The sequence below is a fragment of the Danio rerio genome, chromosome 21 (genome assembly GCF_052040795.2).
Source record: "Danio rerio strain M-AB ecotype USA chromosome 21, GRCz13ab, whole genome shotgun sequence".
NCBI lineage: Eukaryota > Metazoa > Chordata > Actinopteri > Cypriniformes > Danionidae > Danio > Danio rerio.
Window position 1 is genome coordinate 14,006,307 of NC_141041.1, and position 22,694 is coordinate 14,029,000.

General features: G+C 34.0%; 1 protein-coding gene across 2 annotated transcripts in view; it reads right to left on the reverse strand.

Annotated features, from left to right (window-relative positions):
• The window catches only part of LOC141379815 (uncharacterized), a 461,403-nt gene that overhangs the window by 228,060 nt on the left and 210,649 nt on the right, over positions 1 to 22,694 (reverse strand). For both annotated transcript variants that reach the window (XR_015520025.1, XM_087300927.1), the window contains exons 3-4: positions 12,855 to 13,003; positions 12,019 to 12,260 (exon numbers count right to left, since the gene is read on the reverse strand). The gene's annotated coding sequence lies outside the window, so the exon portion shown is untranslated. The remainder of the gene's footprint in view (positions 1 to 12,018; positions 12,261 to 12,854; positions 13,004 to 22,694) is intronic.

The window sequence follows — 22,694 nt, forward strand, 5'->3', positions numbered from 1 at the left end:
CTTGTGTGTGTAGAAGTGGAGCTCTATGAATGATAATAGATGAGACTGGGATTCTCCAGCTGCGCAAGAGAGGTGTTCAAATACCTTCTAGTGCTCCTGCCATCAGCTCAAGGTCGGCCCAAATCAGCCGTAGATTGCTTCATATCACTGCCATTGAATCTTCAAGCACTAGCCAGTTCTATCTTATCAAAAAAGGTCGGAAGATTTATTATTTTACCCTTCCTCAGAGACCAAATGGTGATTTTTCTCTTTGAAACTTTGTTTTAGGCCAAGAGAGGTCTTTGTGTCTGGTTTAAAAGGCTTTTAATATTCATTATTTTGCTCAACTTGTACTTAGACTGGAATGAGATGTGCAAAAATGGAGAAATAAAGGCTTTAATGTTCCTCTTGAACACTAGATCATGACAAATTGTTGAAAGATTGACTGTTTTAGAAGCCCAAGAATGGGTGAACAAGTAACTGGTTGTTTTAAATGACATAGAGTAACTAATTAGTTAGAACTAATGAGCAAATTAAATGTCACCTAATTAGTCTTCTTAAGGATTCTACTTAAAGATTTAGAAGATGCTGTAAATCCTTTCCATTTTGTCATTTTATTTTAAGTAAAAAGAATCTTAACATTCTGAAATTATTGTATATATAGATTTATATCTATATATATATATATAGATTTTTATCTATATATGCATACAATTTTGTCAAGACAACATAGTGTCAACTGCATCTTTTTATAGGGAAACAAGATTCAAATATTGAGTCAAAAATTCTTTTTTATAGTGTATTAAAATGTAAAGATTACTAGTAAAAAAAAGAAATGTTGAAGTCATTAACATTTAGCAATAGCTAAATGTGTGTAAATGTGTGTCTACTGTATTGTAACACTTCAAACTGCAATCGAGAGCTTGAAAACGAATGAAACTGACCTCTTTACCTTTGTTGAGTGGACTTTTGAGTGCTTATTTGCATTTGTATTTACCTCCGAACACCTTTTGCTAGCCAATGATAGCTAACTGCATTCTGACAAGTTACTTTGTACTCCAAGAGTTTGTGTATAATTGCAAATCAGGCCTGAAAGAACTGGAAAAAATCTTAAGCACAAGGATACACTGAACTATAAGGCTGAGAGGACCAGGTAAACACCAGAAATGAAATTTAAAAGCAAACGAAGGGCCCTTTTGCAGGCTAATAGGCTGAAACAAATACAAACAAATCTGTAACTAGAAAAAGACATATGGGGCAAACTAGCTAAACGTCTGACATTTCAAAGATTATTGACTTTCGCTGAAATAGTGTAGTAGTGAAAATCATTCATTCAGTGATGTGCTAACTACTGTAGCTAACAAAAGTAGCATTCTGTGGAACTGAACAAACCTGACCTTATTTCACACTTATCAAGCGTCCTTCCTCCTTTTTGATTATTAACCAACGTTTTTAAACTTTTTTTTTTAAACTTTGTAAAGTGTATTGGCACAATTCACATTACATATACAAGAGAACTAAGATTTATGTCAATATATGCAAAAAAAAAAAAATTTATTAATTTAAAAAAAAAATTTCATTTTCTTGTAGGCTTAGTCCCTTTATTAATCCGGGGTCACCACAGCGGAATGAAACGCCAACTTATCCAGCAAGTTTTTTACGCAGTGGATGCCCTTCCAGCTGCAACCCATCTCTGGGAAACATCCACACACACACTCATACACTACGGACAATTTAGCCTACCCAATTCACCTGTATCACATGTCTTTGGACTGTGGGGGCAACCGGAGCACCCGGAGGAAACCCACACAAAGGCAGGGAGAACATGCAAACTCCACACACCAACTGAGCCGAGGTTCGAACCAGCAACCCAGCGACCTTCTTGCTGTGAGGCGACAGCACTACCTACTGCGCCACTGCCTCGCCTAATTAAAAAATAAATATATATTTATATATATATATATATATATATATATATATATATATATATATTTATATTTATATATATATATATATATATATATATATATATATATATATATATATATATATATATATATATATATAATGTGCCAACAGCACACTACCTGACAAGATTTGCAGTGATATGCAATTTGGCAGTTTGCACCAGACGAAACATGACAAAAATTTTAAAACAGCCCAGAATAGTACACTTACAGCACTTCAGTAAAGTTTATAATCTATTTAATACATATTAAACCTCTTTAACAATATTAAATGTACATGCCGAATGATTGATATTTGTTGGTTTGGTGAGTCACAGTTCAAAAGTTTAATTTTAAACGATTAAACACTATAAATTTCAGGTGTTTGTTATGACAAAAACTCCTTTTAATATGGAAAATATTCCTTTCATCGTGTGCTGTTGCTTGCAGTGAAATAGTTCAAATCAGCATAAAATCAGCCTTTCAGCTCAATAGTCAGGCGCACTCATGTCAATCAACCTTTAAAATATTGTAAAAATGGCATTTATATATTTTTTGTTTTAACCAAATATGAACATATGTGTTCAAATATATTAGCCATATGGCCATATATCTGATTTCCGTAAAGTAAAATGCTGGTAAAGTGCTATAAAAATAAAAATGGCTTGACTATAAAGGAATAAGTGTGAGTGCATAAAATATGTGCAGGTGTCTTTCTTCACCAATTCCCCACGCAATATTCATAACACATCCTATGATATTAATACTAGCTCTCCTGCCCATATTCCAAACCATCTGATGATCCAAATCTCTGGAATGAAAATCACAGACGCTTGACCATGATTAACAGCATCCCTGTCAATTACCAGGGCTCAGGAAAAACCGCACGCGTCCTAATTAAAATCAATCGAATGAACAGAATTAAACCGAATTCATTTGTCACGTAGAAATGACCAGATGCTGTGGAATCTGGCGTTTGTTTGAAGCTGCGGGAGTGTTTGATTACAGTCACTCTTGCAGGAGTTCTTCGCATCACCCACAGGAGCAGAAGCAGGAGTGTTTGGCTCTCGCTGTAAACGGCGGCGTATCAATTCTTGCGTTTTTCTTGAGAAAAGTCGATGCAGCAGTGCCTCGGGAAGACTGACTGGCTCATTACTCCATTGATATTCTCTGACCACGGTCTCATGCTGAATGCTTCACTCAGACAGGAACAACATTAAAGAGCCTCAAGTTTCTCTCCAGCTGCCCGGGCAGAAGATGCCTGCTATGGTAAGACTGACTCACTCCTGTGTGCCACCTCATTAAAGCCTTGGTCATCAGACACAGCTCATAGATACAATGAACATTGAAGGTAAGCATGAGGTTGCAGCTGGATCAAAACATGCTTAATGTAACCAGTGTGATATAATAAAAGCATCAGATGGATATTTAGTGTTTCCAGCTGCAATTTAAAATATTTTTAGTAATGACTTTTTTGTTGTTGTTTTTAAAGGGAAAGTTCAAACTAAAATTTTTATTCTGCCATCATTTACTCATTCTTCACTTGTTGCAAACCTGTTTGAGTTTCTTTACTCTGTTGAACTCAGAAGAAGATATTCTGAAAGATGTTGGAAACCGTCAGTCATTGATTTCTATATGTTTTGTTTCTATCGTGGAAGTAAATGTTTTTGGTGAATGGTCACATTTTTTGGGTGAGCTATGCCTTTAACATTATCACTTTTAAATATTGCAGCATTTTGCACAAATGTTTTTTTTATATTGATACATACTTTTTCCATATTTATGTAAACTGTAATATCACGTACTACAAGGTACATTTTGCATTAGGAAATATTCACCTTCAAAAAAAATAAATGAAAACAGAAATAACAAAAAAGAGCACTTTTTATGTGGAAATTGAATTTTGTCTGTTCTTATTTCTTTACAATTTCAAAAATCCAACTTTTCAACACACAAATAACATATAAATAATAATTTAGTAATAATAATGTAATAAATAAATAATAAAATAATGACCTTATTTAAAAAAAAATTCCACAATTTATAATAAATATAATATTAAATAGATAATAAATATATTTATTACTAAATGTGTTTAACAATTAAAAAGAGCCGAATATATGTTTGTATATAGATGTTTCTATAGTTGAAGTCAGAATCATTAGCCCCCTTTGAATTTTTTTTTTCTTCTTTTTTAAATATTTCCAAAATTAGGTTTGTTTAACAGAGCAAGGAAATTTTCACAGTATATCTGATAATATGTTTTTCTTCTGGAGAAAGTGTTATTTGTTTTATTTCAGCTAGAATAAAAGCAGTTTTTATTTATTTATTATATATATATTTTTTTTTTTACATTTTAGGGTCAAACTTTTTAGCCCCTTTAAGCTATATATATTTTTAACAGTTTACAGAACAAACTATCATTATACAACAACTCGCCTATACCCTAACCTGCCAAGTTAACCTAACTAATCTTATTATGCACTTTAAGCTGTGTAGAAGTGTCTTGAAAAATATCTAGTCAAATATTATTTGGTGTCATCTTGTAAAAGACAAAATAAATCAGTTATTAGAAATGAGTTATTAAAACTATTATGTACAGTTGAGGTCAGAATTATTATCCCCCCTGAATTATTAGCCCGCATGTTTATTTTTTTCCCAATTTCTGTTTAACGGAGAGATTTTTTCAAAACATTTCTAAACATAATAGTTTTAATAAATCATTTCTAAGAACTGATTTATTTTATCTTTGCCATGATGACAGTAAATAATATTTGACTGGATATTTTTCAAGACACTTCTATACAGCTTAAAGTGACATTTAAAGGCTTATAGGTTAATTAGGCCGGATAGGGTAATGGCACATTACAAAAACAATTGAGGGAGGGGGGGACTTCAACTGTATATATATACAGTTGAAGTCAGAGTTATCAGCGCCCCTTTGATCTTTTTTTTTTTTTTTCCCCAAATGATGTTTAACAGAGCAAAAAAAAATGTGTTGAAAAACTCTTCTCTCCATTAAACAGAAACTGGAAGAAAAAATAAACAGGGGGCTAATATTTCAGGTAGGCTAATAGTTTATTTCAACATTATACTCATCATAGAAATACCTACAAACATTAGTAGTGTAATCGCCTGCAAATAAAATAAATGCACTAAAAATAAAATAAACAAATAGTCAAGAAAGTGAGTTTGTATAATAAAATTCTAACACCAATAAATTAAAATAAATATTGTCACATGTAAGTTTATAGTGTAAACTAAATATACATTTATATTATATATAAATGACTATAATTTAGAAATAACTATCTTATATAGTTCTAATAATACATTTCCAATATTAAAAGATAATAATACATTTATACTATAAAAATAACCCTAACTATAGATTTTTTTAAATGTTATTTGATATTAAAGGTTACCTTACTTTTACTACCATAATTGCTGTAAACTATACCAACGAGCACTGTAAATTTTGCATTTTTGTATTTCTTTAAGTCAATTAATCAAAAAAAATTGTAACAAGTTATATAAAAATTATATTTTCTAAATGAACATTTTTTTTTAAATATGTTTTTGCAACACACTAAAAACCCTAAAAAGTTTATTGAATTCATCTGATTGAGTAAACTCATTACCTTAATTTATTTGAGTAATGGGAAATTGAAAAATCAATTAAATGAGTTGACCAAATGTTCATTGAATTAACTTAAATGTTTAAGTACACATAACCTAAAATGGCTAGACTAAACTTCCAAAGTTTTCAGATTTTATAATCTTTCCTTTTATGGTGAATCGTTTAAAGAATAATTAAGAATTAATAAAATGAAAATGTTAAGTTCAGAGAACTTAAACAAAAAAAACAAAAAATGTTGCTGCCTAATGAGTAAGTTAAACACAACCGTTTACGTTTTGATGCCAAAACTTGGCATTTTAAGTAATGTCAAGTTATATTAACTTAATATCATTAGTAATGACGACAGTGGGGTTTACAGGGTTTTTTTTTTATGTTTTTGCAATCTGTTCCCTTCAAGCCTGTGCAAATTCTTAAAAATAAAGGTCCCAAATTAAATCAGTAAAGTCTTGCGGTAAAAAAAACATTCAATCTGTAGGTCAAATAAGTGAAAAAATGTGTATAATATAACATCGATAGTTTCCCAGGTACGGGTTGCAGCTGGAAGGGCATCTACTGCGTAAAACATGTGCTGGATAAGTTGGCGGTTCATTTTGCTGTGGCGAACCCAGATTAATAAAGGGACTAAGCCAAAAAAAAAAAAAATGAATGAACGAATAACATCGATAGCCAAACTCACATCTTGTTGGAGACACTGAACCTAACATGCTTGGCTTTTAAAAGTGTAAGTGTAGAGTTAATATGGTAAAGGAGGCGGTTTGGTTTTCCACTTCTCCTCGGCTGCACAGCGAGAGCCAGCTGACTGTTATAAATACAGCATTCTAATGGTAACTTTATGATGTTGCCTGTGTGAGTCTACGACCCTCCGGGGGCCACTTGCCTCCAGCCCTTCTCCTCCTTACCCTTCTTACCACTTTCTCACTCCCCCTTTCCTTTCGTCTGTGGATTTACAACCAGCGTGTAAGAAAGACGGGAGCAGTAAATTTTCCTCTTGCATTGAATAATTCATAGCAAGGCCTATAACACATAAATAACAGATGAGGACTCTGGTTTAGGAGATAAAAGCTGGAAAAGTGTCGGGCTAATTGTCCATGATGACCATGTAATAGTGAAATATTTGATTGTGGGTTTTTTTTTTTTTTTTTTTTGGTGAGTGGAACATAAACGTGTGCGTATGACCACATATGCGAGTCTGACAGGCATGCTCGTGAATATATATGAGAGTTTATATATCTGTAGCTTCATTTCGATTCAAGCCTCGGGCCAGAGAATGTTGTTTTGTGTTTTGAGGGTTATGAAAATGCATTTAATTGTCTCTCAAAGAACTTTCAAACAAGTCTCTTGTTGTGGTGTAAATATGTTTGTAACAAGCTCGGCCTAAACTGCATGAATTGTTTGTCTTGTTATTATATTGGATGTACAACAGTTGAAAAGTATGAATGGCAATAAAACAAGGTCATCAGGAAAGTTAAAAGGTCACAAAAGCATGTGATTCATCACAACCTAGTTCAGTTGTCTGGTAAACGTGTCTACGTATACGAGAATGAAAATAGCAAAAACACAAGCACAATATAATATTTACAATTTAAAATCAGGTATTCCAAGACATTTTCAAACGAACTCCGAACTTTTCAAATATAATCAAATATAAAAATTAAAAATATTTCACAATTCAGTCACTTTTTAATTTAAGGTACAATTTTCAATACTAACAAATTATTAAATGTAAGACTTTTAAACTAACACTGGAACTAAAAATAAGTTTATAATTATTAGAATTAGCATAGCATTCTCATACAAAATGTCAGATTGTCACGTCATTTTTACATTCGAAGGTCTGTCATCATATTGAATTAAGTCATCACCCTAAAAATTAAATATCTTTGGTAATATGACCTATAAATGTATAGCTACAAGACCACAATATGCTGTTTTGAAAACATATACTGTATGAAGTTTTGCCAACAGAAGGTTGTTTTTGTTAGCAGGAAGTTGCTAGGCATCCGAGGCACACATATTTAAAGTCACAGCCTGACACTGAAATGCATGCAATTGTTTTTTTTTTTTTTTGAGTTCTAGTTAGAAATACTCGTAGCTCTTTTGTGTTTTGTAATTTTAATAAAGTAAGGTTAGAAAGAAATATACTAGTATTCAGGAAAAGTCAGAGTATAATATATGTGTGCTTTATTTCAACAAATCTATTTAATAGCAAAATTTAAAAATGGTCAAAATGACCACCTCTGTAGTTTTATTGTTAATAATCTACTAATTACCAGATTATTGCTATTTTGTAATAAACTAACCTTATTAATAAACGGGTTAAACAGTATCTTAATAATAGGCAGGTAATAAGCCAGTAGGTAATAGTGTGAATTGTTACTTAAAGTTAAAGTGTTACCCACAACTTTCTTGCTAGCGGAGTACGTTTATACATCTCACAGTGTGGTTTTCTCTGAATTTAAAGAATTCAAAAACGCGTTTTAAACGCGAGCAACTAGTCCGTATTTTAAATTTCTGTACACTTAGGTCATGTTTTAATCTTTGATTGGTCTCACACAGCCACGTGATGTGATTTCACAGGTCAGAGTTCACAAAGCTTGAACTTTGCAAAGTAGCAAACTGCGAAACTTGTCACAAGCTAGTGTTTCCGGTCTGTCATATTCGCTTGAGTATGAATGGAAGTCTATGTAGTGAAAATATTTTAGTTTTTTTTTTAAATCTCACATTTCTTTAATTTTCAAAAGAGCCAGAAATAAAGTCAGAATTGCACAAAAATTCAGAGAAAAAGTTTAAAATTCCATAATGTAAACCCATTTGTGACGTAAAAAATAAAATAATATGCATGTTTATATCTAGCAATTATGTGGAAAAAGTGCAAAAAATTTGCAGAATTGTGAGATATAAACCAAAATTCTGAAGAATTATGTATAATTGTGTAAAATATGCTGAGAATGATGATTTTTCCCCCTAGAAATTCTGTTCAATAACTTACAAAAAGGACTGCAACAAATACAAACTACTAATCAAAAAGGAAGAATTATGAGTGAAAAAAACACCCTGTACTGTATGTTAGCCTATTGATTTTACTGATAAGAATCAAAAACTGTACAGTATCCTATGACTAACCTATTAAAACAGTGTTGTGTCTGTACAGCTTACATCTGGCGATAAAAAAAGGCCATTATCACATAAAAAAAACTTTAAAAATCGCATGATTCACCTAAACTGTCTATTTTCATGAGCTCATATAGAAATCTAGCAGTACCCGAGCACAACCTCTGACCTTTTCTCTCATAATGTTTCTGAAATGCAGACGACACCGGGCAAAACTCTAATGTATGGCCTTACTGGAACCATAGATTCTCTTCCATTTCACCTCTAGCATCCCTCCAGGATGAAAAAGACAGAGAAAAAGAGCGAGCGGATTGGCCCAAAGCCAGACTCCCCTGCGAGGGCAAGGAGGGCAGGACGTAAGGAGGGAAAGATCTGCAACAACAATAGATTCTTATCGGACTCTCGCTATTGCCCTGAAAAACACCACAAGCAACATGTCCACCAAGATAAATAAAGGAGAAAAAAAGCAGCGCGCCAGGCCTCCGAATCGATCCTGGATTCAGGAGCCCTGCGCTAACCTTTCTGACTGATAAGGGGACGGTGAAGGTCAGGATGGGCCGCGGTGAGGAACGGGGCCTCCCGGTCGACTCGCACCTGCTCACGGGACCGTCCTGCAGATTGGCAGAAACTGAGCCGCACACTTGACGAAACAACGTCTGTCAGTTTGACCTTTTTTGCAATGCATCGCGGGTCAGAAGTCAGAATATTTTGTGTCCTCGGCTGAGTATCACTGTCTCATTTCCACCAAGCCCACCCAGGAGAGCGTCAAAAGAGCAAAACTGAGATTGTGTTTGCTTTCAGTTCTGCATATAAGGTAAATAAAGATTTCCATTCCTCTTAAGCATCCTCATGCATATATAGTCGTGCTTGTAGGTTTACATGCTCATCTTTTTTGAATAAGTTTTCAAGAGATCAAGAGACTTTTCTTTCATACATAGTTAGAAGTTAAATCATTCATTCATTCATTCATTTTCTTTTCAGCTTAGTCCCTTTATTAATAAGGGGTCGTCGTGGAGGAATGAACCGCCAACTTATCCAGCATATGTTTTACGCAGCGGATGCCCTTCCAGCTGCCACCCATCACTGGGAAACACCCATACCCTCTCATTCATTTCAGCTTACCCAATTCGCCTATGGTGCATGTCTTTGGACTGTGGGAGAAACCGGAACTCCCAGAGGAAAATGTTAACTCCACACAAAAATACAAAAATATGAATTATAGTATGTATTTAGGTTGATTATTTTTATTATTATTATTGGCACTGATACTTTCATATCCAAGTATTTCTAATGGTAATTAAAAATAATAATAATAATAATTCAAACAAATAAGTTTTTTTGTATTTTTTTAATTATTTATTTAAATTACAACCTATTGTTGTTATTATTAGTATTTAGAACTGATATATTCATATCTAAAATATTAATATTAAAAATTGTAATGAAAAAATAATAATAATAATTGAAACAAATGTTTCAGACCAAACTTTTACAAGTTATTCGTCTTGAAGAATGCATATATTATTTTAATTACAGCTGAAGAATCTAAAGACTTGGTACTTTTATTATTATTAGTAGTAGTAGTAGTAGTAGTAGTAGTAGTAGTAGTAGTAGTGGTGGTAGTGGTAGTGGTAGTAGTAGTAGTGATATATCCTAAATATCATATCCAAAATAAGACCAAACTTTTACGACTTTGTTCTTATTTTAAAGAATTTCTAAAGTGTATCTTGTATAATTTACCTTATAATAAGCAAACTCCCAATAATATCCAGCTGCAAACTCGGCTGTCATCCAATCAACGCATTTCAACAGATTTAGGGTGTTTTACTGTATTTTACATTTGTCTGTATATTTTTGAATAGTGGATATTTAATAGTAGATATTCGGTCAGTCCAGTTTATAGCAGAAGCTGATCTTTTCCAATCTCCCTGTTGAGCTGTGGTTCTCTTTAAATATGTCTATGTTTTTTAAAAACTATTTAAAATTATATATATATATATATATATATATATATATATATATATATATATATATATATATATATATATATATATATTAGGTATATATATTAGGTATATATATATATATATATATATATATATATATATATATATATATATATATATATATATATATATATATATATATATATATATATTTGAAGTCAGAATCATTAGCTCCCCTGATTTTTTTTATATATTTCGCAAATGATGTTTAACAGAGCGACGGAACTTTTACAGTATGTCTGCTGATATTTTTTCTTCTGGAGAAAGTGTTATTTGTTTTTTGACTAGAATAAAAGCAGTTTTTAATTTTTTAACAAACATTTTAAGGTCAAAATTATTAGCCCCTTTAAGCTATAGTTTTTTCAGATAGTTTACAGAACAAACCATCATTATACAATAACTTGCCTAATTACCCCAACCTGCCTAGTTAACCTAATTTACCTAGTTAAGCATTTAAATGTCAGTTTTAATTGAATGGAAGTGTCTTGAAAAATATACAGTCAAATATTATATGTACTGTCATGATGGCAAAGATTAAATAAATCAGTTATTAGAAATGAGTTATTAAAAATATTATGTTTAGAAATGTGTTGATTTTTTTCTCTATCTGTTAAACAGAAATTGGGGGAAAATAAAGGGGGGGGTTAATAATTCTGACTTCAAGAAAAAGGTTGAGAACCCCTGATTTAGGAAATATATTAAAAAATACACAGAAGATCATTTTGACCTCAGGGAATCAGGGCACAACTCCTAAAGTTAAACATTCTACAAATTCTGCATGTAGTTTGTAAAATTATGTTCAAAATATATGTGTAGAAAAAAGACCTTCTAAATTAGAATACGCATGACATGAAAGGCTAAAGAAAACAAGCCAACGAAGGACAGAAAAAGAAAGATGGAAGAGAAACTCCCCGTCTCCCTGACCCACCTTAGCAGCATAACCTTGAAGGAGCAGATAGCTAAATATATAAATAAATAAACAAGTGCATTTTTTCAGTAAGCCAGATTAGACCTTATCTTGAGTAAAGTGTTCCTATGTGTCAGCTAAGAAGCAGCTGATCAAGATAATAAGCTTTTTTTTCTCTCCTTTTGAGGTCTGGGCGGGGGATTTCTAAAGCTCTCATCTGTTTTCTAGCCTCTCTCCCCTGGAGATCAGCTCTCCTCTAGGCCTATCTGTGCTATCACAATCTTTATTTAGCAGATAAAAGGCCACATCTCATGGTTATATATATATGTACTGTATATTATGTGTGCATCCCTGGTGGTACTCAGAAATGGGAGGCACGTTCTTCCAGTGCATTTCCATTATGTACAAAAATATTAAAGGAGAACTTACATTTTCATAAGAAATTCTAAATGGAGTTTGCACAAGCAAAAGCACCGCAGGTTGCCAGGATGTTGATATGGCGTTCCATAGCATTTTAATAATATTGCTAAGGGAGTCAGAACGGTTCCCACAGGGTTGTCTGCTGAAAGCCCATGCTTGATGTTACATCCCAAGTCTTGATGTTTCAGTCTCTGTACATTTCGGGCCCAGACGCCTCTTGATATTTCGAGAGATTTCTGGCTTGGATCCCCCTGTTAAAATAGAAGAGTTGAGAATGAAAAATCTGTGTAAGACTTTCACAAAATTACAAATATTTTTTTTTGTATTTACAATTTTGCATACAGAAAGCGTTGATGGATCAGTAAAAACAACAAAAGCACCTTATCATGCATGCCAGGCCAGTTTTTGGCGACTTTGTAGAAAAAAATAAATAAATAAACCCAGGCTCATTCTGAAAACATGCTGCTATATACATATCTGGAGAGTGACAAATTTTGCAGGGTTTCTTGTGAGTCCACCAGAGGCTGCTGAGTACGCTTTTTGAGATCTCAAATTTCTCTCGCGATTGTCATTCATACTGTTCTCGAATAAATCCACCAGTGGCTGCTGTTGACTGACTGACTGATTGACTAACCCTCCTCCTGCCCTAAACCCAACCAATAGTGTTTTAAAAAGCACCAATTGACCTGCCTACCCACTTTCATAAACCAAACCGACAGTTTTAAAAAGCAATTCAGAAAAAGAAAAGCCCTCGCCTGATTTTTACCACATTTTCAGATTTTACCACATTCTCACCCTTTTATTTACTTGTTTATTTTATTTTTTGAATTCTGTTTTTGTCTTACCTGCTTTCTGGAACCGTTCTTCATCGTACTCGAATCCTGTTGCTGCCGTCAACTCCTCTCTGCATCTCAAGTCCGCTGACAAACATGGCGAGTTAACTGGTCAAACTGGTAACAGCGGGAAAGCAGTCCATATGAAGGTAAGCAGTCAGCTGGTAAGTACAAAAATGAATGATGTCATACCGCTGCGAAATGTTCTTTTTGAAGACAAAATGCAGCTATACATACTTCTGGCCACATATTTCGCAATATCTGGAAATGTATTTAGAGCTACATTTTCAGAATGAGCCTATGTTGCAAGAAACATTCAGTTTTTGCATGTACAGTCCAGCATTGCTGGTTTGGTTGTCTAGTACTTGCGCATGCCTGAAAACTGAATATGTAATATTTGTTGTGTTTAACAAAATTACTCTAAATGACAATTTGTTCTCTGAATTGCTGTCATCAAACTAAAGGGGTAGTTCACCCCAAAACTGAAAGTTCTGTCATCATTTACTTACCCATCACTTGTCTCAAACCTGTTTGAGTTTCATTCTTCTGTCAACACAAAAGAAGATATCATGAAGAAGCTCTAATGCGGCAACCATTGACTTCCATAGTATTTGTTTTCCCCAGGTCAATGGTTAAAGGTTCCTGAGATTCTTCAAAACATCCTCTTTTGTGTTTAAAATTGATCATTATGAAGTTTTGGAAACATTTGAGGGTAAGTGAATGATAAAACTTCTTTTTTTATTATTATTGATGGATCTTGGGAGTGTGACATGTTGATCAAGACATCAGATAAGAACAAGAATATGGAGGAAAATTAATGTTATGAAAAACTTTTCTAAGGAAATATTTGAGAACCCAAATAAAATCATGTTCAACTTAAAAGCACAAAACAGTACTTATGATTTTTTCATTAAAACATCCAGAAACCTCCAGAGCAATGTAATTGTCACTGTTGCTCACTAACAGAAGCACGGAATCACATGAATTTTCAAAAACACATATCTTTTTTTTTTTAATCACACTTACAACTGGAACATGAACTGCAGGTAGGACAAGGAGGAGTGACAATTTAATACTGGACAACGAATAAACTGAACTGATAAATGGGGTATAACTACACAAAACATTATTTAACTAAATTCATGCAGGGGTGTGACACAAGTAGAACTAATGAACATTAACAAATGGCAGGAAAACAGAACAAAGGAATCGCATGACATAAACAGAAGCACATGGAACACAATGACATGACACAACAAATACACAATGACAGCATTTAGACACACCCGGATCATGTCAGTAATATTGATGACTTTTGTACTTACATTATCCCAAATGTTGCAAAGAATGTTTAAACCCAGAGAAATAAGCAATTGCTCCAGTGGAATCATTTTGCTTCAACAGCTTTCAGCCTTACTCTACTTTCTATTTTAATTCAATTCACTTTTATTACTATAGCACTTTTACAATGTAGATTGTGTCAAATTAGCTTTACATAGAAGATTGTAATAAATTGAGCAGTGCAGTTCAGTTTTCAGAGTTTAAGTTCAGTTCAGTTTAGCTCAGTTCAGTGTGGTTTAATAATCACTACTGAGTCCAACACTGAAGAGCAAATCCATTGATGTGCAGCTCTACAGGTCCCAAACCATGCAAGTCAGTGGCGACAGCGGCAAGGAAAAACTTTACTGATTGGCGAAAGCGAAGAATAAAAAAACTTTGAGAGAAACCAGTCTTTGGGCACGACCATTTTACCCATGGCCAAATGTCTTGAGCAGAGCTGACCACCGCACCAGCTGCTCAGGATACGGTCTGGTCCAGGATTATGGAAACCTTGGGATCATCTCGTCACTAGTCTTGGATTGAATCAGCGGCGCTGCATAGTCTGAGGGCCTCGGGATGAGTATCCCCAGGTGGAAATAGAGGATAAAGAGAACAATTAGCGTAGCTGCCATTCTTAGTGTATATAAACGACATGCAAAAATTGACATTGTATGGACGTTACCACTATAACGTATATCAGAAGTTGGATTTTGGTTGCCATACCTGACAAAAAAAATATCAGTATTTGACGTCAATATGACATTGTATTTTGGTCACTTTCCAACACAACCTAAAATTAACCAAATATATCGTCATTATTGGACGTCAAAATAAAGTTGTCCTTAGACGCTGGGTAGACATTAAATTTTGGTCACCTGACACCACAACCTATATCTAACCTATTATTAATGTCTTAAGATGTTGTGTGCCTGTTATAAACTTAAATCGAGTCAAGTGCAAAACATTTAAGTAGAGAAGCTTTAACAGCTTTCAGCCTTATTCTGCTTACTACTATGAAAATAAGTGTTGAATACTTTAACTCATATAAAGTGCTTAATTTGTGAATTGCGAGGTCCCAGAACAGATCAAGGTAATGGATCAGGCATGATGCCCAAGGATGGAGAGGTGTCATGCACGAACGTGGAGAGCGGCGGGGTTGCGGGGTGATTGGTGGATGGTGCGGTGGATGGCGAAGGGGTGTCGCGGACGAAAGTGAGCGGGGCAGGGGTGTCACAGACGAAAGTAAAGAGGGTTGGGGAGTTAAAGTGAACAGCGGATGGGGGAGGAGGGCGGTTGAGGAGGAGGACTGGAAAAATGAGGTGCTGGATCAGATTTCAGAGGTGCTGGATTAGGCATGTTCCGGCACAACTTAAGCCCTACTCATATATGAACATGTTTTCTGGATGTAATGAAGATCACAAATCCCATGATTCCACACTTATTCACTGTGTCATGCATATATGTCATTGTTTGTGGTGAATATGCGCCCTCTAGTGTTTTTTTAGATCAATCAATTAATGTATAATGTTTCAACATCACACAATAAGCACCAGAGCATCATTTTCATATGTCCAATCCATAATTCTAAAAACACATAGTAAAAAAACAATATTAGCACCTGCTTAACTAGTTGTGATTAAAAATAATAAGGCAAGATGTGATAACCAAAATCCAAAGTTTGCCATAACACAGCAATATGAGGCATTTGTCGAGTGCGTTTTAGTGTTTCTGCATCATTCTCGAGTTTAATGGGGGAAAAGAAAATGTTTGTTTGTTTGTACAAGAGTATCCGTGCGTGGGCTCTTATATCGGCGAAAGTCATGCGCCGTTCTGTGCGGATGAGCGTGAGGACACAAGCAAACAGAAGTTGGAGAATAATTGGAAAAGACACCGGGTGGATATAAAGACGGATCGGGCCGCTATCTGGGCCTCCTCCCTCGAGCTTTAGTCTATTAACACTGCCACTCTTATCATCTGTGCTGCACCTGACAGGCCTTAATCACACTCTAATGGATTTAATTACCTTACACAGGTATCCTGCATACAAGCAAGCCTGCTGTCTACATGGCTAAAGAGACACGGAGCAGAGAGCTGATACAGGTGGCTTTTTGTGATAGGCTTGTATTGAGCTGAAAGGTCATGGCTTGAGGTCATGGGGTCAAAAGCACTAACCTGCACATACGTATAAACACACAAACGCACGCCAATCAAAACCCTAAAAAGGTAAAGATGTCAAAAGTTTGAGATTTTTTTAAAGATTTTTTCTACTTTGCAGGATTTTTTGATGAAAATAGTATGTTATATTTAAAGGTTTCTGTGAAGTGCTTTGAAATGTGCATTTTTTGTTCGATGCTTGATGTAATCTAAACTGAAAAACAAAAAGTGGGCGGGACTGATTAGCTCCTTCCCATTTAAAAAATAGCCAATAACATTTTGTTTGTATTTTCTTATTGGTTGAGCTCAAGCACATCAAATGAAAAGCAAATGAAATGAGACATGTCAGACACTAGAGAGCATTTGTCTGGACAAGATTTGATGAGAAATTGAGGTATGAGTTGACATGTAAAAAAGGGTTGATCTATTTAGGGGGAACTGACAAACTACAATCTTTACATGTTTATATCAGTTTAACATCTTCTAAATGTGAATTTTGTCATTGTTTTGTACCCCACTAGCTTATAGATATCTTTGAAGACTAAAATACTAATACTAACATCTAAAATGTGTTATTTTAATCTCATTGGACTTTTGAAATGTCTTTACCTTAACTTTTCAAATACTGAACTTGTGCTTGATTAATAAAAAGCATTTCTAATGGTACTTTTGAATGCTAATACGCTCTCAGAAATAAAGGTACACAAGCTATCACTGGGGTTGTACCTTTTCAAAAGGAACAAATTTGTACCTCAAGGGTTCATATTCGTACCTAAAAAGTACAAAACACTGCTCAAACTTTGAAATGGGTTCCTCTTAGAAATTTTAGGTATCAATATAAACATTTGAGGTACCAATATGGATTCTTTAAGTACAACCCAAGGTACCACCCAAGTGACAGCTTGCGTACCTTTATTTCTAAAAGTGCATGTCCCAATTTCCTGTTTAAATAACAAGACAAATTAACAGTTTTGAACACCCATAATAATACTAAATGTTTTTTAGAAGCAGATCATTATATTATAGAGAATTCTGAAGATACTAAAAATACCACATTCAGTAGAAAACCACATTCAGTAGAAAACTGATATTTTAAATTGCAATATTAATTGACACAGTTTTTAAAGTATTTAATGTCAAATAAATGCAGCCTTGCTGAGCAGTAAAAAAAAAAAGTTGACTATTAAGGTTATTTTGCAATCCTGCTGCAGACCTTTTTTTATTTGACTCAACCCAGCAGGAACAGGACGTCAACATGACATCAGATTGACGTTGTACCCCAACATTGTGGGGATGTTGTATTTTGTTCGGAAATGAAAATCTGGTTGACTCCAGAACCAAACATTTTTAAAAAACTATTCTCCTCATAAAGTATGTCAAATTATGAATTATTTGGCTTTTTACAATTTTTTGGACATTGCCAATGTCTAACGTCCATCCTAAAATCAACTAAATATCTGTATAATATATATAATGTCTAATAATGTTATAGCTTGATATTGTGTGGACGCTACCACTATGACGTCTATCAGATGTTGGATTTTGGTTGCCATACCTCACAAAAAATGTCAGAATTTGATGTCAATATGACATTGGATTTTGGTCACTTTCCAACACAACCTAAAATCAACTAAAAATATCGTTATTATTGGACATAAAAATAAAGTTTTCCTTAGACGCTGAGTAGACATTGAATTTTGGTCACCTGACAACACAATCTATATCTAACCTAATATTAATGTCTTAAGATTTTGTGTGCCTGTTATAAACTTAGATTGAGTCAAGTGCAAAACTTTTAAGTGCAAAAGCTGTACAGCAAGTTGCCTTACAAGATTAAAGTGTAAGTGAAGCACTCAGTTAAGTTTACATTATTTTGTACATGGATTTCCACTTCATTAAATATATATATATATATATATATATATATATATATATATATATATATATATATATATATATATATATATATATATATATATAACTCCATTAATATAACCATTTTTAAGAAAATGTCATGTTTTACTATAGCTTTACACCTAGGCCACCGCCATCTTGAAATATTGCCGTGTCTGACGTCATGATTCCCTCAGCTGAATATATACAGTAGATGTAATGGACTGAACACGGAGACTGCAGAGCCTAGTTTAAAGTTGTGGTTCTGGAGCTGATGCAAATACAAGCATCAGTTGTGTGTCTAATATACAAAAATAGATTTATTCTATTTTTCTTTTTTTCAATTAAACTCTTTAGCTAAGGGAACGGAACAAGACGGCAGCACTCTTGTGCTAAAAGCTATAGTAAAACATGACGTTTTCTTCTAAATGGTTACATTAGTCGAGTTTGTTTAATAAATTTTCATTAAGGTGGAAACCAATGTACAAAATAATGTAAACTTGACTGATTGCTTCACTTTCACTTTATGTTGTCAACTTTTTTTTTTTTTTACAGTAAAACTTTTAAAAATATTACTGATCCCAAACCAGTATTTTTATTATAATAAATTGACTTACTTTATTTAACACCGACACAGGTAGCAGACAGTATCTCAAACTATTTAAAACATCAATAAAAGACACTTTTTTTTCAAACTGCTCAGCATCAAAAGTTGGTGGTAGAAAGATCACTGCATATATATATATATATATATATACTACCACATGCAGGCACTCATTTTGCATACAAACACAACATGGGGTATGTAAGCATAGATGTTTAAGATGAACAGTTTGCATGGTGTGTGTATGCATTCATTTGATTTTTCCCTCTAGGATTCAGAGACGGGAAGAATGTCAGAGTGTTATTCAGGCAAACATAACTTATATCATAATACATTTATGCTATTCAGGCTGTTGGCTTCATAGTCTTTTATCTGCCACTTTAGACATTTGACACACACTCAATTTCTGTGACGCTTCAGGCTGAAGAACCATAAAGGCTCTGTAAATATTTATATTAAAATGTCTAGATTTAATGCTGTTATACTCAGACAAAGCAGCGGGTTTTGTCATGTCAGTCATTTTTCTTTAAAGTTTTAAAAATGTGTATATATAGTTTCTTTTCTCTCTCCAGTTGTTCAAATTGTGAATTGTTCAATTTAACTTGAATACCCAGTAGATAACCAATCATCAACTATCATCACGTTCTGCTTCTGCCTTTTTTCATTTGCGTAACATTGCAAGACTTCACTCTTCACTATCTCAACAAAGTACTGAAGTGCTTGTTCATGCTTTAGTTACATCACGGATTGATTACTGTAACTCTCTCCTATCTGGCATCCCTGATAAGCAACTTCATAGATAACAGTTAATTCAGAATTCATCAGTTGGATAGTCACCTGCATGCTTCTGATCACATAACTCCAATTCTCTTTCACCTGCAGTGGCTCCCTGTTCACTATCCTGTACAATATAAACTCCTACTCCTAACATACAAAGCTCTTCATAACTTGGCACCGCATCATCTTTCTGATCCTCTTCATTTTTACATTAATTTTGCACTCGCTAAGATCATCCTCTGCTGAATTGTTATCTGCTTCCAAATATAAGATGAAATGATGTTGTGGTAGGGCTTTTAGTTGTGTAGCACTAAAGAACTCTCTGCCTTTGCAAGTTCGCCATGCAGTTGGATACAATTTTTATTTATTTTTTGCTCATGATTGCTTTTAATGATTTTCTGGTTTAATATTCTGTCTATAGCTTTTCACTACCTGACAAAAGTCCTATTGCCTACCCAAGTTTTAGGAACAGCAAATAATAACTTGCCTTCTAGTTGATCATGTGGTATCTGAAGTTTCTTATATGAAACACAAAAGCCTCTAGATTACGTTTATTTTACTAAAATAAAATATTCCGTGATTTTTAATTATTTAATTAGGACAGTAAGGTCTGACTTGCTTAGACAAAAGTCTAGTCACTTAATAGAAATAATGTACAGTATAGAATATAAAGTCATGGTGCAGTGGAAAAAGAATTTATATTGTGTATGACTCCCATGAGCGTGGAGGACTGCATCCATACATCTCTGCAATGACTCAAATCACTTATTAATAAAGTCATCTGGAATGGCAAAGACAGCATTCTTGCAGGACTCCCGGAGTTTATCAAGATTTTTTGGATTCATCTTCAATGCCTCCTCCTTTATCTTACCCCTGACATGCTCAATATTGTTCATGTCTGGTGACTGGGCTGGCCAATCCTAGAGCACCTTGACATTCTTTGTTTTAAGGAACTTTGATGTGGAGGCTTAAGTATGAGAGTGAGCGCTATCCTGCTGAAGAATTTTCCCTCTCCTGTGGTTTGTAGTGTAATAGGCAGCACAAATGTCTTGATGCCTCAGGTTGTTGATGTTGCCATCCACTCTGCAGATCTCTCGCACGCCCCCATACTGAATGTAACCCTAAACTATGACTTTTCCTTCACCAAACTTGACTGACTTCTATGAGAATCTGGGGTCTATGCAGGTTCCAATAGGTCTTTTGTAGTATTTGCGATGATTGGGATGCAGTTCAACAGATGATTCATCTGAAAAATTGACCTTCTGCCACTTCCAAATGATCAACTTGAAGTCAAGTTATTATGTGTTGTTCTTACAACTGCGATCGATGACAAGACTTTTGTCAGGTAGTGTATACTGTAAGGTGTCCCTGAGTGTTTTGAAAGGTACCAGTAAATAAAGTGTATTATTAATATTATTAATATTATTATTATTATTATTCTCAAAAAATATATATATATATATAAAATCAGACTATGAAATTAAGTCCCTATAAGATATAAAATCTCAATGTTGACAAATGTGAAAATGAAATATAAATGAAAATAGTCACATAAGACCTAAATTTAAAGTTTTAAAACATTAATTTATGGTAAAATAAGTTTGAGATCTTCAATTAAAATAAAAAAAGAGTCAAAGTCAAAAAAAGTCAGACTGAATAAAGTTGCAATTAGAAGACTATTACGACACTCAAAAATTATTGCTGCTGCTTGTTCAAATTACGGAGTTGAAACAGCACAATTCTAAAGGTTTTTTGGGGACAACTTAATTGTTTTATGTTCAATACAACTAAGTTTGTAAAAAAAAAAAAAAAAAAAACGATTAAGTTAACTTTATTGATTTGTTTTGGTACAACATAAAGGAGGCGACGCAGTGGCGCAATGGGTAGCACCTTCGCCTCACAGCAAGAAGGTTGATGGTTTGATCCTCGGCTCAGTTGGCGTCTCCCTGCGTTCGCGTGTGTTTCCTCCGGGTACTCCGGTTTCCCCCACAGTCCAAAGACATGCGGTACAGGTGAATTGGGTAGACTAAATTGTCCGTAGTGTATGAGTGTGTGTGTGTGTATGTGTGGATGTTTCCCAGAGATGGGTTGCGGCTGGAAGGGCATCCACTGCGTAAGAACTTGCTGGTTAAGTTGGCGGTTCATTCTGCTGTGCGAACCCAGATTAATAAAGGGACTAAGCCGACAAGAAAATGAATGAAGAATGAATGACAACATAAAGGAGTTGTGTGGAACCCTGGATTTTTTAAAGTGAAGAAATAAGGGAATAATGTAAAATGAGTTTTGAAAGTTTGTAAATAAAACAGATTATTGGTGTACTTTTAAACATGGAATGTTATATCTACATATAATGCATAAAGTTTAAATTGTTACTTGGCACTAATTTTCTAATAAATTACATTGAAATTTGCTAGAGCAAAAACTGTTTCTAGCATATTTGTGTATATTGGTTACTCCCATACACAGAATAGACTATAGCTTTATAAACAAAACAAAGTGGTGCAAAAACTTTAAAAAAATTAATAAAATGAAATAAAACAGAAAATCCAAACATGCTTATTTTGGGTGGATTCGGAAGGACAAGCGAGTTGTAAAGAAGCCAGACAGAAAAGAGAATTTAACATTTTCACAACATGACCACTCAAGCAAGCTCCGATGACAGCAAACATCACGAAAAGATGGGGAAAGAGGGAAAAGTACAGAAAGGAGACAGATGAAAATGAGAATTGTAAAATAAATGACATCTGAAGCCATTTCCTGCGGGTCATGCCACGCTGTGCAGATTTGAAACGTTTTGGAGTTATGTGGCGACTTAAATTTCCATTAGCTGAGAAAGAAATGTAAGTTGCTTGATAAGAGTTTGGCATACAGTTTCTCCTTAGATCATGATGGATGGCATACAGTATGTGGAAACCTACATACAGCGCCAAAGCACAATGGTAAAAAATCTCCATTGTCCAATTCTTGAGCTTTATAAAATATATAAATGGGTCATAAACCAGCCCTTTTTATATTTCGTAATGTCCATTTATAATATTATCAGATTTTAACAAAAATATATATATATTTTTGAAGTAATATGCCATATTCTGTCCCATCTTGAT